We start from the raw sequence: 24,306 nt of genomic DNA on the forward strand, positions 1-24,306 counted from the left end.
ATCTAGACTCCAATCAGAAATAGACAGGCTAGGATTAATCCCAGAAGCACAATTCAGTTTCAAAGCTTAACAGTTCAGCGAGCTACAAGTACTCAGACATACAGAGTAGATAGCAGTAGGATACAACGACAAGGAATATACAGGAACAGTCTATATCAAGTTATTAGAGACGATAGCGGGACTATAGCGCATCAGGCTGTCCTACGTAACTTGGGAAAAGACTCAGGATTTCAATGTGGCAAGCATTTGGACGATTGAAGCCTTCATAGCGCATCAACGTGCTATGGAGTGGAATAAAGAACGGTCTGGAGTATTAAGTTGTGCTCAGCACGGAGAGCAATGGATTGTATCCTCGCTCCGACCCTTGCTCCCTGGTATTTATTGTTATGCTCTACTTTATCTCTTTTATTAGATTGATTAGCAAATTCTTAATTTAATTAATTACTCAATTAATTTAATTGCTGCCTAGGTAAACAAAACCAAATTCAAATTAAATCTTCTAATAAACTTTATTTTCAGGGATAATTTTGTAAGTATTCGATGCAATCAATACCTTTAATTCGTGGCTTCTAGTATCTCTAGTTGCTTACTCCTTCCAGGATAAAACAGGGAAATTAAACACATTCAATATCATATAAATGTAATCTATTATTTATTTATCCAATATGCTGTATAAATAAGATTTGAAAAAAAATACTACAATCTAAATTTGTTGCAACTATTTCTTACTTAATAAATCAAGCTTTAATTCTGATGTCTCCTTGTTTTAACAAAAAAAAATTATTTAAATAAATTATTGTTATTCATACTAAATTTAATAAAATTTACTTTTCTCCTTTTGAATTGATTGCTTAAAGTTGGAATGACTAACTGACTTATAGAACTGTTCAATACAAAAAAAATGAGCATATAAATATGGTGTGGATATAAACAAGCTCTCTCCGTTTCGACAAATGATTTAACTAACCTTTTTGTTTTTTCACTCCTTCTTTTCCCAGATTGCGTTGTCCTTGATTCTCCCACACGTACTCTTTTGATGTTGCGAAAAGGTCCCTCTCGTCCAAACTGCTTCAAAAACCAAACAAAACCAGGACTCGCTCGAATTCTCCACTTAGTTTTCTCCTTGCTCGATATCTTGTGCAAATAGATACAAATCAGCTACTCGTTCTAGACAGAACAAAGGAATCTTCCTCGGACACAGGAAAATTTTACTTCTCAACCGGTCAACAATTTCGTTTCAACTTGATTCTGCTCGCAAAGGCCGATTTCACCACTTTACACTGACTTCTCACTTTTCCAAAAACTGGACTGCGCTCTCCCGATATTCATCACACAGTGTCTATCTTTTCTCTCTGAAATTACGACTCCACATTCTCATCCCTTCCATCGATCTTTTTCTACCAATCAAAAACAACCGCTCTACCCAAAACATTCATACTTTCCTTTCCTAAGAAAACCAACTTAATTTGTATCCAACGTTCCATTTTGTTAAAATTCTAAGAGACATCAAATTACTATCGTTTTTTCAAAAAACTAAACAAAAGGCCTTACATTCGAAACTCAATAACATTTGTTTATCGTTTAAACCTTCTACGAATTATCTACAAAAATCCTATTGATGTTCACAAAACGAAATAACATGCACTCTCCAATATTTTCGAACCATTGTCTGTAAATCCTTTCAAAAAACCCATTAACGAAAACCACATTAACGATTTCACCTTCTCCGAAAAAGCACTGTTTATTAACTAAATTATACTCTATACAATGTTTGGTCATATACAGGGTGAAGAAAATCTACGATCTCGTGGTCCATGATATAAATTTATTTTCTGAATTTTTTCCAAAAAACCATTCTACAACATTATATTCGTTAATATAAATAAATACATTATTTTAAATGCGAGAATTCACGAATATAAATACCAGGGAGCAAGGGTCGGAGCGAGGATACAATCCATTGCTCCCCGTAGTGCCTTCGAACAGGGAGGAGTGGTTTGTGATTGACACTGATCAATTCCCCTCATCCCAATGAATTGTATACCCGAATGATATTTTTAAGGGTGTGGAAGTCTCACAGGCTGGGTTCATGCCTATCGCTTGCTTGATTTTCTGTTATTTAACTTCTTCAGTTCTTTAGTAATATCTGAGGTTTAAACTTAATGCCTTGGTGAAATTATTCTTCTTGCCATTTTAACCACTCCTGTTTATTATATAGTGCCCTAAAGCTATCTTCCTAAGTGTTTCTCGATACTCAATTTCTCTGCACAAATTATTTTGATTTATGTATTAACATTTTCTACACTATTTTCCGCGCTCTTTACAAATATTTACCACATTGTATGTAAAACGTAGCAAATCTAGAAACCACACCGTACATTATTTCCATACAAAGTTCGATAGCAGTTACAAATTCGCAATTTTCAATTTATTTTAATTTAATATTCGAAACTGTTAGCAAGCAGAAGAAAATACTGTTAGAAACCAATCAAAAAACCACCGGCAAACCATAACTCTATTCGCAATAGCCGATATTTTTGTACCGATGGCAGATACTAATAAAACAGTCATGGATAATAGGGTACAAGGTTTTTATCACGGTCAAGATTTTTTGTAAAAATATTTTCAGACGATTGTGGATGTGTTTGATGAATTTACATTAAGCGCAATAACAGACGGGCGACTGTGGCCGGCCACTCTGTGGATCCACAAAAGTAGTTTACCGTGGGTTCTTATGTGGGGTTTAACGTCCACTCCACATAAGAACCCACAATCAATCATCGGAAACTAGTTTTGTGGATCCACAGAGTGACTGGCCACAGTCGCCCGTCTGTTATGGCGCTTAGGAAGGTAATAAAAAATATACATTTGATATCTCATACCTACTGATTATAAAAAACAATAGGTTATGGACAATACCAGGTGGCAACAGGACTAAACCGATGATTATATACCGGTTGGTCCTTAAGTAATTTGTATCAAAACAAACAGCAGATTCTACACTTTCAACGAAAATATTACGATTTCAGCAAAAATGCGTTAAAAATGTTGATATTAAAAATATACAGACTGTTAGCTGAAATTTAAATTTAAATAACTTTCATGTTTGTGGAGATTTTTGTAAAAAAATTTGTAACTGGAGACTTTTGAGTATGACGAATTATAACTTCATGCATTCTTTGAACCATACGGTACGAACCGTATGCACCGAACCGTACGAACAGCACTAAAAATGCGAGTGGCACAAAGGCGCATGGAAAGATTGATTCTCGGCGTGACAAAAAAAGACAAAATAAGGAACCAAGACCTAAGAAAAAGAATAGGTATCACTGATGTCGTCGAACGTATAGCCAAGCTGAAATGGAATTGGGCAGGTCACATAGCGCGACTGAAAGACTCAAGATGGACCAGAAAACTAATTGACTGGCGCCCAAGAGAAGACAAACGCAGCAGAGGACGACCACCAAGGCAACACGAAGCACAGAACCGTGAAGAGTGGCGAAGAATGGGAGAGACCTATGTCCAGCAGTAGACAGAAGAGATTACATGTTGATGATGCATTCTTTGAGGTAGCTGACAAAGGATGCCACATATGTGGCATCATTTACGCTGTATTTTTACACTTCAAGCTATTTGTGTCAATAATATTAAAGATACATTATTTCAACAAAAAAGAGATATACTTGTTAGAAACAAAATGATATAACTTCGAAACTCAATAGTTTTCGAGATACTCGCATTTTATAAATCAGCCGCATTATAATTATTCTTAGTTGTGATATTTGTGCGTTAAAGTACTGAATACCTGTGCAGTTTAACGCATCTTTGTAAAAAATCGACGAGATCACTTTAAAAGAACGACCCTAAAGAAAATATCTGAAATGTTCTATATCCGTAATGTCCACATTATGTGTTCTATATCCACAATATATATTGTCCACAAAGATGAAAGTTATAAAAACAAAATTTCAAATTTCAACACTCATATTTCTCAATATTTTATTAAAAAAGAATTTAATTGAAAAATACTTAAAAAAAATAATAAATGATGGTTTTGCTTGTTTTCGATTCAGAGGGATGCACACCTGCTGCACAGGCTGTTTCTACCATTGCAGGCGTCATCAGCAGCGTTCGTTAGCGTGCACCGTGCACTCCTCTGAATCGAAAAATAGCTGGACCATCAATTTAAAGGGAATCTGAAAGATAATTCAAAATCCCCATTAGGACGCGATACAGCGACATCTCTTAACAAATTGAAGAGTCTCAGATGCAGAATCCACCAAAAATGGTAAATAGTTATTTAAATCTGAGACTATTCGTTTTGAAAGTTCTTTCTGGTACATCCTTAATCTGCGACTGTTTCAATTAATAAGACCGCAGACGACGAATATAGAAAACGAAAAGAAAACGATCACATTCCGCTTTCATTCGTCTACTAGGAAAAAAGGACAGAAGAGGAACTTTCAGTACTCAAATCCGAGTAAAGATAGAAAATTCAATTTGAAAAATACTTACTTTATAAAAGGTATAAAATTTATTAAAATCCCTTTAAGGACTACATCAATCACAGAACGGCTTCGATATATAAAATATCATCATCAGTGTTTAGAACTGGTTGATTACATATTGAGCCAACAAAAAAAACCCGGGTATAAATGGTATACACTTTTATTACATTAACATAGTTACTTCAAAGCTTCAAAGCAACTATTCAGTTGCCATCCAACATTCCTCATGTACAGACAAATCCACATGTTTAGCAACCCAAGTGATAGGGGAGTCATATAGTGCCTAAGAGCTTTACTTTTATAAATTGTATCCATCGTTTGGAATTCTAAGTAACTATGTTAATGTAACAAATTTTTATACCATTTATTTAAAGGGTTTATACCCTGGTATTTTTTTGTAACTCAGCATGTGATCAACCAGTTCTAAACACTAATGATGGTATTTTATACATCGAAAACGTTATGTCATCGATGTAGCCCTTAAAGGGATCTTAATAAATAATCTATAATCTTTTTTATACTTTTTATAAATGATTTTTCAATTAAAAATTTTTGTGATTGATGGTATACAGCCGGCTACAGGAAAATTTTTTTCCTTGTGGATTTTAAAAGCAAGTTGGCATAAATCGTAATATTTTAAAGAGCAGAATCTACTGTTTTTTTGTGTACAATTACTTATGGTAGAGGAGCAAAGTATGCTAAATGTGCAGTCACTCGAGCGTTGTGGGGATCTATTGGGTTGTGAAGAAAAGGTCCTAAAACCAAAAAAAGTTAAGTAAAGTTTTCCAATTTAGTGGGGACTTTCCATTTTTAATTTAATTTTTCATTTCTAACAATCGTTTTTTATATTATAGCGCCATCTATCCATAATTCGAAAAAATGTCTCGAATAAAAGTTACTTATTTTTACGTAAGAAATCCAAATCTGCAATAAAAAAATGGGGGCTCCCATTTAAGATTTTAAAGTAACCCCCACCCCACCTCCGTAATGGGTCGTGTTTGGTGCCATTCGATAGATTTTTCAAAAATATTGAATGTGTATTTTTCAGTTTTTCGATCTGATGTTTATTTCGCGAAATATCGCGGGATTCGTATTTAAAATTTCAAAATTACCCCCCACCCCTCTCCGTGGTGAATCGTGTTTGGTATCATTCGATAGATTTTTGACAAATATTGAGCACGATTTTTTTAGTTTTTAGATCTATCGTTCATTTCGCGAAATATTCGCTTTTTTCTTGTGAAACTTTGGGACTCACCCATTTCCTTATGCCCCGCTCAAATCGTCAGATTTTTGAAATATACACTGTTTTGCATGTACTTAACATACCTTATCTTAATCTGACGATTTTGAGTTTTTTAAGGATAGATTTTTATTCGACCCCCCTCCCCTTAACGAACTCCCCTGCATTAAGAGCAAATATATGGTAGATGTACATTTTCAGGGTACAAGGTTTCTCTCCATATGAATCTGACGCACTCGAGTAACTGCAAAAATCCCCGCTTGGACTCCCCTATCATTAAGGACCATCCTGAATAAAAAAATATGTAAATTTAAGTGAGAAAGGTGTATTGGTTTAAATTAACGTTTCTGTCTCGCAATTTTCCTAATGAACGATATTTTTGATAATTCATTTGCGAATAGCTAAAAAATTAAATGATCACCTATGTAGGTAGCCACGGGACCACTATCTGTGCTTCGTTTAAGTGGTAAATGTAGGTAAGGGTTTCTAGAGAATAAGATATTAAGTATCTTTTTTGTAATGTTATAAAAAATTACATACTCACAATTTTGCTTGAAGCAATAATATCCGGATTTTAATAATTATGAACTCGTTACCCGCTTTTTTGAGTAGAAAACATTAACAAAATTGTTTGAAAAACTATTGACACTTTACCTTTCACTATACGCAAGTCATTTAACTTCTCCTCAAATAATATTGTGAAGATGTGAAGTGTTTTAGTGTCTATTAAGGCGTGTAAACCTCAACTATTCATCCTAATCACTTTTATTAATCTTAACAAAAATGTGGGTAACTTTTTACTTGTCAGACTTAAATAGAAAAAAAAAGAGACGTGATGAGTAGAGAGCTGGTATTTAGCATCAAGATTTATCACGTTTGATGTCATTTGTGATATATTTGACCCAATTAACATTAATTGCTCAGCTCATTAACATATTTGGTATGTTCCGTCTGTAATTCTGTTTATGATATAAAAAAAGAAACTTTATACTTTATATACATGAAATATTCTAAAACATTATAACGGCAGTTCAATAAGTACTAAAGTAATACTAATAAAATAACAATTATTAATTTCTTCTTTAGGTACTGTACCCAGATTAGGTCGTAAGCAGCCTCCATGACAATTTGCCGATATTTTTCTCGATTTTGTAGTCCAGGAGGGATCTATCAAAAAGCAAGCCATAATGGGCATTTGCCATTAGGTGTCTATTTTTTTTTTGCTGAAACCACTTCAGGCTCTACCTTGTCTTAATAATCACGATATGCGCTTATAACAAACCTTGTGCTGATTAAGTACAAAATTCAGGTTCCCCCTAATAATCGTTTGAACTATATTTTTGAAAAATCGTAGAGGTACAATGTTTGGCAAATTTTTTAAGAAAAAATACAAATTCCATTCTTTAAAATTGCATTAATGAGATTCCTTAATTATTATAAACAAATTAGCTGTGAATTAAAAAAAACATATGGCTTTGACACAAATGAACCCCGGCTAAATTTTTTTATTTAATAAGTCGTATAGTTAAATGGGAAATAAGCCACAATTTTACCTAAAAATGATTTTATTAACGTTTCGACGCCCAAGTCGGGTGTCGTCAAAATACAAAATAATACTAAATAAATAAAAATGTTGTTGCTTAGTAAAAAATTCTTCTAATAATTTATTTAATCTGACTCATTTATATCGGCAATTCAGACACGTATTATACATTTTAAAGTAGACGACTTTAAAATGATATTGCCAATATTGATGAGTTGCGTTCCTGGGACGACTTTACTAAAAGATAGTTCATTCGATTACATGAAATCAATCCCAACTCAAGAATATCCGCCACAAAAAAAAAAAATGCCACAAGAAAATAGCTTCAGAACAACATTAAAAAGTCGTGTTAAAATACTATCTGTTCGAATATATAGGGTGTACCAAAAGTAGCGGAACGGTCGAATATTTGAAGGGGTAACTTTAAAATCTCAAATGGAAACCCCCAGTTTCTCTTGCAAATTTGGATTCGTTACGTAAAAGTAGGCTTATTACTTATTACTTATAATTAACAATTCTAAAAAATGTTTCGAATAAATGTTGCTTAGTTTTTCATGACTGATCCGAACCTGTAATAAAAAGTGGGGGTTGCTATTTAAGATTTTAAAGTTACCCCCACCCCACCTCCAGGGGGTGGGTTGGAGGGTCACGTTTGGTGTTTTTCGAAACGTTTTTGAAAAAGATTAAAAATCTGTTTTTAGTTTCTCATTTGGAAGTGCATTTCGTGAGATACTAGACCGTTTCTATAATTTACCTATGGTATCAGGATAAATCGTTTTTCCCAATTATAGCGTCATCTATCCACAGTTCGAAAAAAAGTCTTGAATAAAAGTTGCTTACTTTTACGTAACGAATTAAAATCTGCAAGAAAAACTGGGGGTTTCCACTTAAGATTTTAAAGTTACCCCCTCCCCACCCCCAGGGGGTGTAGTAGGGGTTGGTGTTTGGTGTCATTGGACAGATTTTTGAAAATGATTGAACACGTATTATTCAGTTTTTCGATCCGATGTTTAGTTCGCGAAATATTCGACCGTTCCACTACTTTTGGGACACCTTGTATAAAAAGATTGTTTCTAGGGACAGCATTTTTAAAGTTATTCTAAATGTTTATAAATTACAAAATTTCAAAAATTTGGCTTTAGGACTTTTGACTATAATAATTATTTTTTAATCTTTTTCTGATACATTTTGATACTATCACTCTTCTACTTTCATTTCTCATACTCAGAATTTGCCCTAGCTTCATTATTTTCTGTCTAATCTTATTGCAAAATAAAGGTCTCTGGGATAAACAAATAGAATAACTCCCTAAAAAAATTAATGGATCGGTCTCAAATTTTGAAGATTTGTTAAGTATACCAATACCCAACTTTGGGTGAAACACTAAGTTCTAAGGTAGTTTTAGTAAAAGTTATTAACAAATAACGATTTTCACTTATTTTGCAGTTTTTGTAGCAACAAATTAAGTTTTTAACTTTCAAAAATCGGCATTTTGAAGGTTTTTCAATGTTCTAAAAAACTGAATTTTGTAATTTTATGTCAACTATTCAGTTTTTGAATGGGGTGCAAAAAATCGAAAAAATCGCTATTTTTGCACCAAACTGTTAATAATTAAAAAAACGGACGCGAACTCTAGGCAGGAAACAGGTAGGTTTTCTTCCTATAGGTCTACAATAACTAAAAAAGTAGTCAGCTACCTGGATCTTTGAGTGTCCCGAAAAAATCCTTATTACTCTGGACTATACTTCGTTACAACCAAGGCTACGAATGATGAAATGTATAATTCACGCGCTTATTCACAATATCTGAGAAAATTCTCCCATTTATACACTACCTGTCTTTAACGCAGTTTTCATCAGTCGGAAAGATATTTTCATCTAATGCATTAACTTGAGTTATCCAAGAACGCACCAAACCATTGATGGAGATGGATTCTGATGAATCAAAAACATCGGAGGGTGTAGAAGCCAGTATAGTGGGGACAAAGTAAGGAATACATTTCCCGGTAAGTCTATCTAAGCATGTCACAATTTTTCAGACGGAAATAAAGGCATTCGCCTTCTTCATCCAGCCTCAAAAGTCCACTGCTGAACATAGGCCTCCTCCCCTCATTTCCAACCCCATCTATCCTGCGCCGCTCTCATCCAGTTTTTATTTAGCTATCTTAAGTCGTCAGTCTATCTTGTAGGCGGTCGACCGACGCTTCTCTTGTCTTCTCTTGGCCTCCATTCTAATAACCTCTTTGTCCATCGCCCATCTGTCATTCTGGCTATGTGTCCTGCCCATCTCCACTTCAACCTGGCTTTCATTTCGATGTCAGTCACCTTTGTTCTTCTCCTGATTTCTTCGTTTCTGATTTTGTCTCGCAGAGTTATTCCTAACATTGACCGCTCCATTCTTCTCTGCGTGACTCTTAGTTTGGTAGCCGAGGCTTTTGTTAAGGTAAGTGTTTCTGATCCGTACGTCAAGACTGGGAGGACGCACTGATCAAATACCTTTCTCTTTAGACATGTGGGCAACTCACTTTTAAAAGTTTCTCTCAGTTTTCCAAATGCTGCCCACTCAAGGCCGATCCTTCGGTTCAGTTAATGAGTCTGGTTATCCCTGCCAATCGTAATTTCATGTCCCAGGTTTCATATCCCATATCTATCTACGAGTTCTATTTCTTTCCCACCAATACTGGCGTTCTGGTTGGGTACCAAATTTGTCATTATTTTTGTTTTCGAGATGTTTATATTTAAACCCACATTTTCTGTAACCACAACGAGTTCCTGTACCATCTCTCTTGTCATACCTAGATCCTCAGCCACTATGACTATATCATCGGCGAAACGTAAGTTGTTTAGGTATTCTCCATCTATTTTTATCCCCTTTGTCATCCAATCCAAACTCTTGAAAGCATGTTCTAAGACCGTATTAAAAAGTTTAGGTGACATAGGCATTCGCCTAACTGGAAGAAATAGAAAAGACAGACAAGAACGTACAAATTCAATTGCCATCTTCACAGATAGTGAGACAGCGCTTAAGGCACTCAGTAGAGCTCACTAAATAGTAAGCTATGTATGCAATTATACAGGGTGTAACAAAAATACAGGTCATAAATTAAACCACATATTCTGGGACCAAAAATAGTTCGATTGAACCTAACTTACCTTAGTACAAATATGCCTACAAAAAAAGTTATAGCCCTTTGAAGTTACAAAATGAAAATTGATTTTTTCCAATATATCGAAAACTATTATAGATTTTTTATCGAAAGTGGCATTCTTATGGCAGGAACATCTTAAAAAGAAATTATAGTAAAATTTGTGCACCCCATAAAAATTTATGGGGGTTTTGTTCCCTTAAACCCCCCAAACTTTTATGTACGCTCCAATTAAATTATTGTTGTGGTACCATTAGTTAAACACACTGTTTTTAAAACTTTTTTGCCTCTTAGTATTTTTTTGATAAACCAGTTTTAATCGAGTTGCGGCTTCTTTTTTAATATATTTACATAAAAATTTTATGGGGGTTTTGTGCCTTTAATGCCTGGTTGCACCAACAGATCTTAAGCTCCAGCTTAGCTGAGCTCTACTTATAGATAGGGCCTCCTTGAGTATCACTTACTTTGCACCATAATTTTAGATTCTTACCTTATTATCAATTATATCTATTATTATATTATAGTATTCTTACTGTAATATATTATAATTATATTATATTAATTTTTATGATATTCTCGACTTAAGCTTAAGATCTGTTGGTGCAACCGGGCATTATTCCTGGTTGCACCAACAGATCTTAAGTTGCAGATTAGCTAAGCTCTACTTATAAATAGGGCCTCCTTGAGTATCACTTGAGTTGCACCATAATTTTAGATTCTTACCTTATTATCAATTATATCTCTTATTATATTATGGTATTCTTATTGTAATATATTATAACTATATTATATTAATTCTTATGATATTCTCGACTTAAGCTTAAGATCTGTTGGTGCAACCGGGCATTAGTCCCCCAAATGTTTGTGTACGTTCCAATTAAACTATTATTGCGGTACCATTAGTTAAACACAATGTTTTTAAAACTTTTTTGCCTCTTAGTCTTTTTTCGATGACACCTCTTATCGAGATATGGCTTCTTTTCTAATATAGTTCAAAATATATCTCAAACTGTAATTTATAAATAAATTTTCAATAAATTTTCATATTACTACCAGGTCTCTTGTCAGTATACAAATATGTGGTGGATTTGACAAATATTCAAAATATCTCGATAAAAACTAGCTTTTCGAGAAAGTACTAAGAAAAAAAAAGTTTTAAAAATATTGTGTTTAGCTAATGGTGCCACAATAATAATTTAATTGGAACGTACGCAGAAGTTTGGGGGGGTTCAAGGGAACAAAACCCCCATAAAATTTTTATGGGGTTCACAAATTTCACTATAATTTCTTTTTAAGATGTTCCTGCCATAAGAATACTACATGTCCATTTTCATTAAAAAATCTGGAATAGTTTTCGATATATCGCAAAAAATCGATTTTCATTTTCTAACTTCAAAGGGCTATAACTTTTTTTGTATGCATATTTGTACTAAAGTAAGTTAGGTTCAATCGAACTATTTTTGGTCCCAGAATATGTGATTTAATTTATGACCTGTATTTTTGTTACACCCTGTATAGTATGCAATTGTGTAAGTGCCCTTAATTAAATAAACTAGGGGGGCACGAGTGTCATAACAGCAATAAAAAAATGGATGAAATTGCCCAACAAGACTCAACAGTGCCATTCGTTGGACTGGCGTTGCAAAAAAAAACAAGAACGACTAGAAGAAAGTGGGTAGCTTACAAATCTCTGGTATTGTGAAGGAATTCACCAGGACAATGACAAGCGAATCAGTTCAGTATAAAACATTCGACAAAATTGACTGCAGACTAATAAGTAAAGACATGAAAACAGTCTAAGACATATGTAATAGCGTTGCTAACAGGGCACTGTAAGCTGAATAGACATTTAAAGCTGATAGCATTGGCAGATGATGTCACTTGAAAGGTTTAGTGTCGAAATTATTAGACATTTACATAAGGGTCAGGCTAGAGAATGTAATCTAGGGTTAGAGAACAAAAATAGATCTGAAAAGGTCGCAGTGGATTAAGCCATGACTTTCATTCCCATTTTCTCATATAGAGATTCATGGGATGTCATTGCGTAATGCACTTAGTAAGACATAAACCTGAACCGCCGATAACTCGCAAACAATATGCATATTTTATGCCCTAAAAGATCGTCTGATCACTTTAAGAATTGCGTTGCCATGGAGACCAAGTCACTATAACTGACTCCCCGAACAAAGGTGTTTCCATTGAATACAGGGGCGTGCGGTGAAATTTGAAACAGGGGAAGCAATTTATAAAAAAATTGTAAAAACACCTATTTATAATGTAATTCAATTCTTCTACCTCAACGAAAGTCTCGGTCATCAAAATTCTTAAACCTATATTGCATTCGTTGGCATATTTGATCTAAAATCTGATAGTATATAATATATACACCGTTCTTAGGCGTTAACGCCCTTCGGTAGGGATCTATGGAGGAGTATCACCAAGCCACAAGTCCTTATCCCTTGCCGTACCGCTCCTCCATAGGCCGATCAGACGCCAGTTTATTCCAGACCAAGTCGTAGACTCTATTGAGTTTTATACTACGGCGTTGGCCTTTTATTAATTACATGACCTAGCTGAGGTTCGAACCAGCGATCCCAAATGGCAAATCCACTAAACTTGTCGATAGACTGCGCCTCAGCTAACTGGACCGTCAAGACCGACGGTTATATCTGATAGTATTATAGACTATATTATAATAGTCGGCGGTAGCACTATTGGACATCTCCAACATTATTATCAGTGCGTATGCGTTTCCTTTTAGGCTCAAAACTTCTTGCCATCATATTATTCCAACATTTTTCAAAGTCATCTCTTTCTTTTTGTTAATGACATCTTTAAATTCGCTAATTTTTTTACACAGAAACCAATCTCGTTTATCTTGCATTGCAATACATTAAATGAATTATCTGAGAATGTAAATATTTCTGAAAAAAGCAAAGTTAAAAAACTCCAAAAATCCTCTCGAGCTATTTATGGTTTCTGTATCCCACTTTTCACATTTTCGCCATTCTCCAAAACCCTAATACATATATTTATATAAATATTTTAGTATTTATAATATAAATAATTCTATTATATTTATTTATATAAATAATTAAATAAAATCAATCTTCATAATTCCACAAAATCAGTCGACGAAGCCCGTCATTGTCAAATACTGGTAAATCCCATTTAAATTCACGAAAACAGCTCCTTGTATGCAGTTGACAAAATTGCTTATAAGCTATAGCTATTTGTATAACAAGGCAGGAAAATGCTACTTTTCCTCCCGAGAATGAAAGTAATCATTCAAGGGAGGAAAAGGCACTTTACTCCCATGTTATACATATGGTTTTTCCACCTTCCTCAAATAACAAGTCATTTTTTCATTTTTACTTAATTTATTTATGTAACTAACCAACAAAATTTATTAGAACTAAAACTAACAAGTAGGTACAATATAACTGTCAAATATAAGTCAAATTATTAATGTAAACATTGTTGAATCAGAATAACAATTTACTGTTTTTTTTACCATTCTGCAAAATACAGAGTGTTTTTAAATAAACGTTAAAATGTATAGATACTTACGTAATAGAACATAGATATTATACAGGGGGTCAATAAGTTATATTTCATGAATGAAATACCATGACGTCACTTTTACTTTTTAAAAATATTTTCCTCCCTAGGGAGGAAAAGTACAACTTTGGTCCCTACAATCAGGTCCGGAAAAGTATACTTTCGGTAGAGGTAGGTGGAAAAAATATTTATGCCCGAAATTTGAACTCATCACTCTGCGTAGTAACCCCGGTGATTTTTACACAGGAGAAGCAAATTTGAAATCAGCTTATCTGCCGATATGACTCCAAATACCAACGTAGAAATACGAGCATGGCCTATGGGTCCGCGTACGAAGATATAGCTAGAGATGTAGCACGCAGCGCTGCTTTTAGAGTATTTCATCGCTTTGTTATTTACTGTATGACAAAAATAGAGTAAAATACGTTTGTCTCTTATTACTTACTGCTTGTATTACATAATTAAATATTTTCGTATGCAACTTAAAATCCTGCTTCTGCTTATGTTTGTTCAATTTTTTTCAAATAATCTGAGTTAATACTCAGTTGGTACGGTATTACCTACGGAAACCAAGGGAAGCAGTGCTTCCCTTGCTTCCATGGACCGCACGCCCCTGATTGAATATTACTAATACATCATCCATATTACAATGCATATGTGTACCTATATTAAAATAGATTACCAAACGTGACATACCCCATGCTTCGGCGCAATCAGAAACTGAGACAATATGCACAAACGGTCACAGATCACCACGCACAGACGAACCGTCTCCAAAACTAAATCTATTTTGTATTTGTATTTTCGTAACAAAGAATGAGTCAACAATACCGCTGTCGCGATCGTGTTATTATTCCGCGTGCAGTAATAAAGCTAAAACTCAATTTCAATAGTAAGGTGGCCTGTGGCCTGGCATGGCCCCAGTACAATTAGTGGCCAGTCATTGGAAACTGTCGCACGCAGGAGCGGATTCCATAAAAAGTACGAATTCGCTAATCATTTTGTCCATGAGGAATATTCCGATTGCCGTGAGAGAGGAACAACTACTACAGCTGGTTTTCGTCAGTTTGTTGCCATCAGGTGTTCATTATCGCGAAATCAACAAAAAATATGTTGCTAATTAGTAAATTAGCATTACGCAGTTAGTAACTAATTATTATTTATCATTGAATTATTATTAAATTGACGCATCAAAACCATTAATCACATACTTAAAAGTAAAATCATCGAATACCGCCAAGTATAGTGCCTAACATTTGACGCTACCCTTTAACAATAATTATTATTTAGTTCATTTGAGATAATAGCCCAGTAAATGAACGGGAAATTCGGCGATACCGTGTAATTTTTAGGGGCAACTCCGAATTGCATGAAAATTTGGATTTAGGTTCTACTTACCCTCCACTTCAAAGTTGAAATTGTGCCGTTGGTTGCTTTTACTTGGGGGGTGACAGTCACCCCTTCTCGGGGGTGAAAAAACATACGTTCAAGATAAGACCGGATATGGATAAACTGACTGATTTAAAGCAACTTTTCTTCTATAGAGTTTTTTACTTAAGTCAATACTTTTCGAGTTATTTGCCATTGAAAATGTTGATTTTTCGACAAAAAAACTACGTTTTCAGACGGTTTTTCGCAAATAACTCAAAAAGTAAATATTTTATCGAAAAAAATATCCTTAGCAAAAGTGTAGCTTATAAAAAACCCAAAAAAATGGTGTATCAGTAAAGTCTATCAAGCAAATAAAAACAAAGTTGTAGCTCATGAAAAATACGTTCTTATTCGTCTAATTCCAAATCGAATATTTCAAGGTGAAATCACCGAAAAATTAAGCACTTTTCGGGAAAAACCCATTTAAACTTTTTTAAAGTGTTTATAAAAAGTTTTGTTTTAATTTTTAAACAAAAGTTTTAGCATTAAAAATAAGCGTGTTACGCTCAAAATAAAGTTGGCCCTCTTTTTTTTTGTAAAACATCATGAAAATCTCGCCGTGTTTAGCTCCCCAAATGAAATTAATCGCTACCGCTTTACAAACAATTTACTTACCTATCTATTTTTTATATGATCTGCCAGTCTCACCGGTTTAAAGTGTTTATTTTTGAAAGGGTTATAATTATGCGAATTTTGAACAGCCATATCTTAACCAATTTTTGTCTTACGGAGAAACAAAATAAAACTAGCATATTTATAATAGCAAATTCTACATTTTTTTACTCTTTAAGATTTTTCTTATTACTAATACTTTTTAAGTTATTTTGAAAAAATGAAATTTTTCAAAAATTTTTAGAAAATTTTATTTTACTATAAAACCAAATGTTTTCAAAAATAAGCCCTTCAAACCAATCAAACTTACAGATCATATAAACAATACACATACAGTTAAAAAAATGAATGTGTGTACTTTGTACGCACGTAAGAAGTTATACTTCTATTATATGATTTCAACGAAATCAATATACTTTTAAACAGTTTCTCTACTACTTTCCAAAAATTTTTATTAAAACAATACCAAAAATTAAAAAAATAAAAGAATAAAACACACACAAACACATTGAAAAATGCCACAAATGATTTCTGAACAATAATTGTTGCCAAAAATTTTAATTAAATACGTATTTTCTGAAAAAAATTATATAATAATATACTTACAATCATAAAATCTATAAAAAAAAATAAAAAAATGATATAACTTGCATTGGGCTTGAACCTACTTCCTGTGTATCCAGCCGTACGAGAGTCGAAGCCATTTCAAACTGTACCACCTTCGCGTATATGTCATGTGGGAATATACACAAACTAAACAACTTTTTGACATTTTGTTTATATGAATTTATATTAGTTTGATTTTGATATATAGAGTAAGAAAACGATACATTAGATGAAAATTTGTAGAAAGTTTGTTCGTAATCAGATTATGTAAATTAAAGCATTGCCTACTAGGGGTATAGCATAGCAAGTACTAGGTAAGTACATTATTTTTTTTTACATTTTCCAAATAGGTATGAAGATAATTTTTTATTGGAATACAACTGAAACATTTAGAATTACGTACCTGTGGCTTTTCAAAACTATTTAAAAAGTCACTATAGTTATAAATTTGATTTTATTTCTCTCCTCACAACAATAAAAACTACATTAGAGCGTCGATAATCCGAACTAATTGGTACAGGGGCAGTTCGGATCATCAAATTGTTTGGATTATCGAACATATTTTCAAAATACATACAAAGCTCATAAATATAGTACATATGTATAGATGTACATACATTTTAATTACAAGGAATAAAACATCTGCATAACACACAAATATATTGTTTGTATTTCTGCATAAACAAAACAAAAATCCGCGGTCATATTTTGCCCATATTGTCATATTAAATACAAAAATTCGGTCCGCGATCATGTTTTAATTTAATAATTTTTTTTTTGCGTTCGGATTAGCGAACGTTCGGATTACCAGGGTTCGGATTATCGACGCTCTACTGTAATATACAACATTTTTGTTTACCGATAACCTCCATATTGAACAATTATTGACAGATCATTTCAACACCCAATTAGAGCCCGTATAAAGACTAATACCAAACTGTCGGTGTGCGCATGCGCGCAGATCAATATAAATTCACCCTTAATCTCAATCGCGCCTAAAGAAGTATAACTTCAATAAATGGTAAAGCCAAACGATTAATTTCATTTAGGGTGCTAAATAGAGGGAGGATTTCACGATTTTTTTACCAAAGAAAAGGGGCCAACTTTTTTTTCAGTGTAACTCGTTTATTTTTGATGCTGTAAACTTTTGTAAAAAACAAATAATAAGCCTTTTTCGATACTTTAAAAATGTTAATAAGGTTTTCCCGAAAAACGCTACTATCTTCGGTGATTTCGCGTTGAATTATTCGATTTGGAATTAGACGAATAAGAATGTATTTTTCATGAGCTACAACTTTGCTTCTACTCAATTTGTAGACTTTACTGGTACACCATTTTTTTCGTTTTTTTTTTGTAGGCTACACTTTTGCTAAAAATATTTTTTTCGATAAAATGTTTACTTTTTGAGTTATTTGGGAAAACGTTCTGAAAACGTAGTTTTTTTGTCGAAAAATCAACATTTTAAATCGCGAATAACTGGAAAAAACTTTATAGAGCAAAAGGTGCTTAAAATAAGTCAGTTTATCCATTTCCGACCTTTTTTTAAACACGCGTGTTTCACCCCCCGATAAGGGGTAAATATCACCCCCCAAGTAAAAGCAACCAACGGCACAAATTCAACTTTGAAGTGGAGGGTAAGTAGAACCTAAATCCAAATTTTCATGCAATTCGAAGTTGTCCCTGGAAATTACACTCCAAAACGGTCATTTATTGGGCTATAAAGGAGAAATAATAAAAAAAATAAATCACAACAAGCGTATCAAGAAAAAATAAAAGGTTAACTATCAACTTGGATCGCTGAAGTGAAAAAATAGAAATCAAATTGTCTAGCCAATTTTTTTTTATTTATACATACACCTGGATACATACATATAATACTGAATGAAAAACTCATATGAAAAACGCACATTAAAACTAAACGGAAACAACTAGATATTATTAAACTAAACAAATATATGAACTGGCTCTTTAACAAAAGGTCTCAGTCTCAGTTATCTCTTGAAAATAAACTGCTTCTGTACAAAGCTATACTCATTACTCATACCAGTTTGCGCATACGGAATAGAACTAGGGGGCTGCAGTAAACCTTCAAATACGAAGATATTTGAAACATTCCAATCCAAAATTCTCCGTACGATAATAGTGGAGTCACTAAAGGTTTACACCTCCGATTTCGTTGAACCTTCATCGATTTTCATGGAAATTGGTGAGTAGTTAGAAGATACTTCAAGGAACAAAGGTGACATGATGCCAACTTGCGCTTTTACCCTGGGGGTGGATGCCACCCCTTCTCGGGGGTGAAATTTTTTTTAATAAAAAAATACCAGAAATCGATAGAGGGGCAACTTCTAAGCAAAATTTGTTATATAAAGTTATTAACATAAATCAATACTTTTTGAGTTATTAAATATCAAAAATTTTATTTTTTCTTAAAAAATGCATGTTTTAAAGATGTTTTTTACGTATTACTCAAAAACTATAAGCTTTCATAAAAAAACAATTATTACCAAAATTAAAGATATTAAAAAATTTAATACATTCCCCACTTAAAGAACTAAACTAATGTTATTTAAAAGGCAGTTATGGGTAATTGAATGTATATTTTTTTCGATGAGTACTCAAATCTAAGTATTCAAGCTTACATAACGGGAAAACAATGCATTTTATAGAATATACTTGTCAAGCACTTGTCAAAGTACTTCGGAGTACCTATCAAATGAGCTCCAGTAGAAGTTAATAGCATCAAAATTAAGCAAGTTATGATGAAAATAAGAGAACCTTTTCGAGTTTTTTAGGAAAAAGTGAAAAATAAAACATACGCCATTTCCACAAAAATTATAATTTGTAGTAATCCTCACAAGAGTTTCTTTAGGTTAACAAAGTTAATGATTTCAACAATTTTCACTGGTTTAGAATGAATATTTTTGAAAAAAAGATACAATTTAAAAAAATCAGATTTTTTAAAATTATCGTACTTTTCATTTTCTTTTGATAATAACTCCAAAAATACTCAATATACGTAAAAAATGATATATGTATAACTATAACTAAATTTTTGTTTTTTCTGTTTCAAATACTTTAATCATTTTACTATTTCCGTAGAGTAAAAATTAACCGAGATAGAAACGTTTAAAATTTCAATTTTGCTGCGAGAACCATGTAACCGGGGCCATTTAACATTTTATTGTTAAAAAAGTGAGAGATCTAAAAAACTAATTTCAACATTTTTTAATAGCTCTTAGAATCAGCTTTTAATTAGTTTTTAGGTGAACCTGATATCTTAAAAATTAACGGAGTTATTTACAAAAAAACAATAACATTTTTTGGAAAAATTTTTAAAAGATACATTTTGAAACATTTTTGGTGCATAAATTTTAATGCTATCAACTTATTCGAGGGCTTATTTGATAGATATTTCTATGAACTTTGACAAATGTTTAATAAGTTTATGTTATAAAATGCATCATTTTGGCGGTATTTAAGCTAGAATACTTAGATTTGGGTACTCGACGAAAGAAATATACATTCAATTACCTATAACTTACTTTTAGTTAACATAGAAAGGTTTTTCTAGTAAGGAGTTTATTTGATTTTTTATTAGCCTCAATTTTTATTATAATAACTTTTTTGTAAAAACTTATAGTTGTTGAGTTATTTATGAAAAATCGGTTAAAAACATGCATTTTTCTCACGAAAAATTAAAATCTTTGATCTTTAATAACTCAAAAAGTTTTTATTTATTTTAATAACTTTATATAACAAATTTTGCTTATAATTTGTCCCTCTATCGAATTGTGGGGTTATTTTTAATAAAATATTTTTTACCCTCGTGGAGGGGTGGCATCCACCCCCAGGGTAAAAGCGCCAGTTGGCACCATGTCACCTTTGTTCCTTGAAATACCCTCTAACCATTCACCAATTTTCATGCAAATCGATGGAGGTTCAACGAAATCGGAGGTATTAGCCCATATCCACCTTCAGTGACTGCACTATAAGTAAAGCTCCATGGTACATATCCAACCAGACACTTCACAATGATCTAGACATCCCACTAATCAAGGACATAACAAAGAATCGTTCAATATTATATAAAAATCGCACCACTGACCACAACTACGAATTGATAAATAATTTATTCACCCAAACACTTGCTGAAAGAAGACTGAAGAATACTACTTTAGAGAACCGTCACTGGACGGTACCTAACTCACCGCAAGAGCCCGCACCGAGCAGAGACAGCAAGGCCAGCATTGCTGTATCTTCTCTAAAAAAAATATTCTTAGCAAAAATGTATTTTGTGAATAAAATATTCTGAACAATATGTGGACCATATAGAACAATTTGGTGTTGGAGGAAAACTTTTAAGTTGGATGTCTGGGTTAGGCCTTTTTTTGGACCAATTATACTATACTACCTCCATAACTTTGGAACCGTTCATTTTAGAAGGATTATGCATAGAGACTTTTTTATTTTAAATTTAATGTAGAACATTTTTGTATAGAAGGTGGTTCATACTAAACCGCATAGTTTTAGAAATATTGACGAAAAACGTAAAAAACTACGAATTTACCTATTTCTCCCCCCTCTCCACCAAACCCGAAGCTCAAAATTATGACTTTTTGCTGAACAGTGTGTGGACCATATAGAACAATTTGGTGTTGGAGGATAACTTTCACTTTGGATGTATGGGTTATGACATTATTTGGATCAATTGTATCATACTTGTTTCAAAATCATGGGTATTTCAATCGGACTCTAAATCTGCGCATAAGGCCAAAACTACTCAACAATGGCTTGAAATTCATGTAACCGAATTTATTAGTAGTGACGTTGGCCGCTCGCCAGCCCAGATCTCAATCCACTCGACTACAAATTGTAGTCAGTTTTAGAGAACATGGTCCTATACATAGTGTGACCAACTCCAATTCAGTCGTTTTCGAGACAAGGCTGAAAAAATACCTGAAATCTGGTACTTTTTAATGAAAATCGGGCCATTTTTTTAAGAACTTTAATACATATCATCATTTTATTGATTATTTAACATTTTTATGTTGTCAAAGTTCACAATTTGAGTTTTCGTAAAACTATAATACCACGATATAAAATGCATGTGTTTTGGATAGGGTATTGGTATTATAATACTGTATAAATTGTCGACTTTTATTCGGGTCACCAATTCAACTTGATGTGAATTCATAGCAGGGCCGGACTGGCTCATGAAAAAGGCGCCAACCCAAATTCTAAAAAAAGCGCCAACCTAATCTCTGAACTATGGCGCCCGACCACACACCCCCCTACTAAACTTTGAAATCCTAATGCATTGAATATTACTTGTAAATTTTTTAAGTTATATTAAGTTTCATTTATTTGTTTAATATGCACTACATTCCTTGTAGGCCTAGGGCTTTACATTTCTACAATTACAACTTTACAATTTTACATAATACACATGATAGTATACTAATGCCTTATATTTAATTTTATTTAATTTCTATGTAAAAATTGCTGCACTATGGTTCTCCACTGTATTCTATTTTTCGCCTTCTCTTTCTAGTCTGTAATTTCCATCGATCCTATATCGTTCTGAAACTTTTCTTGTCATCTTTTACTTGGGCTACCTCGTCTCCTTGTCCCAACGGTCTACTTAGCAGTACCTTCTGTGGCATTCTTGCTCTATCCATTCTCTCGACATGACCTGCCCACCTGATGCTTTGTGCCTTTGTGTATCTTGTTATACTTGGTTCGCTGTAAAGCATCCTTAATTCTTGATTGGTTCTTCTTTGCCAACCGTCTTCTGTATTTTCCCCCGAAAATAGCTCTTCGTACCTTCCGTTCCCACCTCTCTATCATTTCTTCTTGTTTTGTTTCCCCATGTCTCACATCCGTAGGTGACTGTTGCTCTTATTACGGTTTTGTATATTCTGGTTTTCGTCTTTCTCGATAGGTACACTTCGCGTCAAAAAAAAACTGGTACAAGTCTTATAACCGAAAATCGTGTTTTTCTAGTTGTGTAAATTGGTCTTGTCACATATGTCATTCTTATTTCTAGGCAACGTTGCCAGTTCAACTAAAATATTATATCAAACCAGCTAAAAGCAGGGCTGTGCGGCAGATCGCAAGTTTTTAGTTTACTAAAAATTAAAACAACATCGAGCATTCTCGATTAGTCAGTCACATTTATTTAAACATGCATCCTAAAAAATTCTCTTATTAATTTTGTAATGTTCCATCATCTCATTAAGTACCCATAAATTAATTCGTGTTCTATTATAATTTATGACAGATATGACATGAATGACAGATAATAACTCTAGACATGATTTAATAGAGACCTAGTTTAATATAAAATCGAGAAGTGTGAAGGGTTTCTCGTAAAGTGTTGCACAAAACTCTTTTAGAGTTGTGGGATACTAATAAATAAAACACACTGGAAAAATTAAAATTTGAAATTAATACAAAATGAATAACTTTAACAGTGAACAAGTGTGGAACTTAAATATCATGTATTACAATAAAATTCGAAACTGCTGAAATATTAAAAACAGGTGGAAAATGTCGCCTACCAAAATGTGCAATGTGTTTTATTAAATGTATTCATTTTTTTTCGAATCATGAGAAATATAATTTATATTTTTGAAAAATTTAAACGCAGAATGAAAGATTACATTATTACTGAGGGCCGAAAGTTCCTGAAAACTTCTATGTTCATTTTAATAAGTTACAGGGGGAAAATAAAGAGAACATTTAATGATGTTTAATTGCAAATATTTCATTCAAAACTCAACTCATTTAACTCAACCGTCTCTCTGGATATTAAATTTATTAGATACGGTTTTTTGTTGTTAATGGTAAAAATAATACCTGTCTAAAATTTTTATACCGAATGGTGAATTGGAAAACGGGCCATATTCACTGTAAAATTTTAAACTGTAGAATTTTTGCTTTCCTAATTATTTTATATCAAAACACATAAACAACTATTTCTAAAGGATTGAAATCTGTATTGAAAACAACTGTTAAAATTGTTCTACGAATTAAACATATTCCAAAATTTTTTAAAAATATAATAATTTTTCACAGAAATACGCCAAAGTTAGGCCACACACATTACCACAATGTTTATCGGTTGCGTTCGGTCACAGTGAAGTTATTATAAATATTGACAATTTGAACTGTCAAAATTTTTATTTTATCATTTCTTGTTTAAAAAATAACAAAATTGATAAGATAGCCTCAATTGAGGAGAAAGTAATAATAATAAAGATGTTTTATTCAGTCAATAGTGTGCGAACAATCAGGTAAATAATAACGTGGGCCTAACTTTTACACACATATCTACCTACTGTGGCAAATGTAGGTATTTTTCAAAATGTTGGAATGTGTTTAAATCCTAGAACAATTTTAGCTTTTGTTTTTAATACAGATTTTAATCCTCTACAGTAATTAGGGAAGCAGGAATTTAACAGTTTAGAGTTTTACATTGAGTTACTTAGGCCCGTTTTACGATTCACCACCATGATTTTTGAACGTTATTATTTGTATTTAGATTTAGTGCAATTCCATTATCTGTGCTGGCAACAACGCCGTGATTCACGAGCCAATGTGTCCAGTCTGAACACAGGTTTACATTGGGAAAAAAAAGTGTACCAGTTTTTTTTGA

At 33.0% G+C, this 24,306-nt stretch overlaps 1 protein-coding gene across 1 annotated transcript in view; it reads right to left on the bottom strand.

Moving 5' to 3' along the window:
• Window positions 1-14,842, bottom strand: part of LOC126892103 (uncharacterized) — a 654,403-nt gene extending 639,561 nt beyond the window's left edge. Inside the window, exon 1 of the mRNA XM_050661541.1 lies at window positions 14,694-14,842. The gene's annotated coding sequence lies outside the window, so the exon portion shown is untranslated. The remainder of the gene's footprint in view (window positions 1-14,693) is intronic.
• Between the last annotated feature and the right edge of the window lie 9,464 nt (window positions 14,843-24,306).

Source organism: Diabrotica virgifera, chromosome 9 (genome assembly GCF_917563875.1).
Source record: "Diabrotica virgifera virgifera chromosome 9, PGI_DIABVI_V3a".
NCBI classification, from domain to species: Eukaryota; Metazoa; Arthropoda; class Insecta; order Coleoptera; family Chrysomelidae; genus Diabrotica; species Diabrotica virgifera.